Source organism: Taurulus bubalis, assembly GCF_910589615.1.
Source record: "Taurulus bubalis genome assembly, chromosome: 4".
NCBI classification, from domain to species: Eukaryota; Metazoa; Chordata; class Actinopteri; order Perciformes; family Cottidae; genus Taurulus; species Taurulus bubalis.
This window is the reverse complement of record NC_136592.1, coordinates 30156891-30161288: the sequence shown is the minus strand read 5'-3', so window position 1 is coordinate 30161288 and position 4398 is coordinate 30156891.

Genomic DNA, 4398 nt, shown 5'->3' with positions numbered 1-4398 from the left:
CTTTGTGTGTGCATCCGTGTGTACCTGCACCAACTCAAAGTTAATCACTTTTGTGCTGCGGTGGGCACAGATGTTTCAGGCAAGTAGGTGTCACTGCACATTCTCCCGGTGTTACTGCCACTGCAATAGCTGCCACGTAGCCGTGAGTCAGATGTGACTCATTACAAGGTCCATTAGCGAGCTAGTATACTATCTGTAGCCTTTCCTCTCTATTATAATTGCACGGTCATAAATACAGACAGTTTGATCCTTAGCTGGTAAAACCATGATGATGTTACCAGGCTGCCTTTGTCGGCCAGACGAGCACTATTTCATCATAACAGCAGCTGCCTTTGAAAGTTGGAGCAGCAGAAAGAGGACGGCCTGCGTGTCCTGTCAGGTGTATGCCTTTGAAAGTGTTTGACTGGAAACAAAGGTAAATCATATCATGGTCTAAAATAATTTACAAATGTGTCCCTTAGGGCCCCACTGTGGTAGCACACAAATGTAAGACTCATGCAAGTGAGAGACCCTGCACAGCTCCAAGTGTGCTTGAGGTCTGCCTTGTAGAGTATAAGTCTTAATACCATTATCGTTGGCGATCTGCCCAGCTCTTTTACAATCGAGTCTTTACTAGATCCTTTAAACCGAGCAGTGAACTTGAATGTATTAGCTCAATAAAATAGCCCACTCTAGCAAAGGACATTAAGGCCGCAGATTCCTTTTGATTGGGACAGGTCTAAGAGATTTGATTCATCTCCAGATAATTCATTAGTGTGTAATAGCCCCGATGTAGTCAAACTATTTAAGATGAAATGTAAATGTTCCTTCTACTATAACCTTGTTGTTCAGCAACTAAATACTAAATGCTTCTTTGGTAAAAGTCAAATCATTGCTGTTACTAAATGGGTTTCACCTCTGGAGAGCTAACCATTGGTCATTTGTTTCAGCTATCCCCCTCCAACTTTGGGCCTACGCACTTATGCACATTATTATATGTGGGCGACTGTGGCTCAGTGGTGAGCAGGGTCGTTCTTCAATCAAAGCAACAGCGGTTCGATCCCCGGCTCCGCTAGTCCTTGTCGATGTGTGTGTCCTTGGGCAATACTCTTAACCCCAAATGGCCCCCTGTAGCTGTGCCTACGGTGTGTGAATGTCTCCTGATGGACAGGTGGCAACTTAGCCACTGCCATCAGTGTATGAATGGGTGAATGATGACAAGTAGTGTTAAAGTGCTTTGAGTGGTCGGAAGATGAGAAAAGTGCTCTACAAGTCCATTTATATGCCACTCATGCAGATGATCTCTCAATGCTCCAGCCCTGGATTGTAGTTAAGAGCTTTGATACCCCTCGTTTGCAGGGTTGGACTGAGGTCAAAGCTCCCTGCACTTTCCAGATGCACCACTTGCATCTTTGCATGAGCAGTATCCATGTCTCTTGATGCTGCATGCTCTAAATAGGCAAAGTGAAGTACCGGTCAACTGAAAACTATATGTAGTAAAGTCTTAGGCCTATCTCTCAGACTGAAATTGCAGTAAAGCTCACATTTCATATATATATATATTTTCTGATGAAAGTGGAGGGTATAGAATGCTGGCTGCTACGCATTTTAGAGAGACACATTTGCACACAAAACCTTGTAAGATTTTTTTACTGAGTTTTTGGAGAATTTCTGAAGCCCCAGCATGTGGTTTTGTGGTATTGGATTATATGGTGAGGTGCCTGTAATATTGTTGTGTGAATGGTTACAGTGTGCAAAGCTTATCTCCTGCTCCATCGGCACACCACTGCATTTGTTAACTTGCCTGGGTAAGAAGGGGGCAGACAGCGCCTTAAGGCACACAGACAGATCTTTGAGCTGCATTGGAGTGACTCCACTTCCTGTCCGTCCTCTCTGATCTCCATTAGCTCACCAAGAGTTGCACTCCGGCTCTCAGCAGCAGGCGCCAAGATATGCTATTATACACTGGCACTTGTGATAATTGTCTGTACCCAGCAGTAATGGTGTTGGAAGATAGGTAGGGAGCCTGTATGTCTGCGTGTGTGTGTGTGTGTGTCTGTGTGTGTGTGTGTGTGTGTGTGTGTGTGTGTGTGTGTGTGTGTGTGTGTGTGTGTGTGTGTGTGTGTGTGTGTGTGTGTGTGTGTGTGTGTGTTTGTCCGCCGGGACAAGAGTTGGCCGCTCTCTGCCCTGGTCAAACCCCGAGCCTCAGATCTTATGAGCAGTGGCGGCCGGCCAATAGAGGGCCACGGGGCCTGGCCACCCACCTTGAGGCACCAAAAAAACATTAAAAAAAGTATTTATAATATTATTATTAATTATAAAAAATATCATAATATTAATAAATTATACAAATTGTCAATATTTGTGTTTTTGAGCTATGGTACCAGTAATATTTGTAAAATAGGATATATGCGCAAAATATATGCTTTTCCTCCAACACCCGTTTGAGAGAAGAACATTGGCGGAGAAACTACAGGTAAAACACCTGGTCCCAGATCAACCTGACCTCAGCAAAAAACAACAGACTTGCGTGAAAGGAAGCAGCTTCTGTGGAGACGGCTAAGCTACATCAGGACGGTTTGGCTAAGCTAGTTGCTGGATACAGTCGTGCTAACGCGGTATTTTACTTTCCATGTTTGCTTTTTAAATCAATGTTGGACAGTTAAATCAAGCATGGACAGCTACGAGAGTAAGGGACATGAAGCACTTGTCGAGAAAAAAATAAGAAAACATGAAAACACCAGGAGGACACGCATGGATATAGCTCCGTCAAGCTACTAAGCTAGCTTTAGCTGTAAGCTAAATTTCCGGAAAGTTTCCACGGGAATTTTGGCTCGGGAATTTTGCAAAAAAAAATTTGCCTAAGTTTTTTTGCAATCATAGGGATTTTTTGTGTTCATAGGGAATATACCTTTTTTATTCAACGTTCATGTTTTTGTTGTTCGATGAAAGAATAAATTTTTACTCACAAAATGTCAAAAATGTCTTTTTTTGAAGTTGTATTATAAATGTTTGCATGCATGTCTGCTTATGACAAGGTAAATACAGTTAAATTACCCCCAAATTTACAGTTTATTCCTGTTAATTCCTGTATATTCCTGTTTATTCCCGTTAATTCCCGTATATTCCTGTTTATTCCCGTTAATTCCCGTATATTCCTGTTTATTCCCGTTAATTCCCGTGGAAAGTTTCCAACTTTGAATATTCCCGGAATTTTGCAACCCTATATGTAAGTAACCCAATTTGTGTTCTGGCTTTAGAAACTGTTTGTCAATCAATGTTGCTGTTTTTGTTGCATGTGTTTTACCTGCGTTAACATGAGATGCTTTTATTTTGAAGGCAGCTCGCGACGATAAAAAGGAAGTCTCATCGTATGTCAAAAGCTATGGAAAATGTGGTCTTTTTTTTACACAAATTAGAAACAGTAACAGTATTAGCGTTCCACGGAAGAGGCACAAGGTTAGTTAGTTGTGTGTGTGTATGCTATTAATGCAAACGAGGAGTAAGCAAACATAATTATCGTTGTTGTGCTTTTGTACACAGCTTTTATGTTGGTTTTGGGAATTTATTAATACATTTGAAATCATAAAGTCAAGTGCAGGACTATCTTTCGGAGGGGTATGCAACATTATATACTGTATATATGTGTGTATGTATGTAGCCTATGTATGTATGTGTATATATATATATATATATATATATATATATATATATATATATATATATATATATATATATATATATATATTATAACATGCTGAATTGTATTAAGGCTTAATTAATTAAAGATGTCCTTATTATGTCAAAGTGTTGGAATAAATGTTAAATATTTAACTGCATTGAATCATACGGGGATGTTTGCTGTAATTGATGAGATGGCCCTACCAAAACAAATTGCCGCCACTGCTTATGAGAGCCATTAAATAAACCTGGTGCATTGGAGCTTGACTTGTTTTGAGGCCTTTTACATCAACGTCTAGGCCTAGGACAGGGTTCTCTCCCCGGTCACTACTCGGGGAAAAAAGTTTGACAACAAGAAAGAAACATTTACTTGAGCTTCCTAATGCCGTAACTTTGCTTTTATGAGCAACAGTTTGTGCTCAAGTTAAATCAGAGAGCCTATTTCTGATGAGACAGGCTCCATCACACAGAAGATAAAAACGATCCCCCAGACAAATGGACTTTCAGGGGGATTGTAATCAGTACTTTTGTGTCCGGAATCATTTTCAGAGAGCTTGTGTCAGAGAGAAAGTTTCCTCGTGGACTGAAATGGTGTGTGATTCGTCTGAGTCGGCCCATTTGATTGTCCGTCTCAGCTAATGAACATGCATTTGGTTGTTTTCTCTCCTCTGCTTCTGCCTCAGCAGTCTTTGTGTTTGTCTCTCTTATAATGTATGGTGTTGTCAGACATGTAACTAC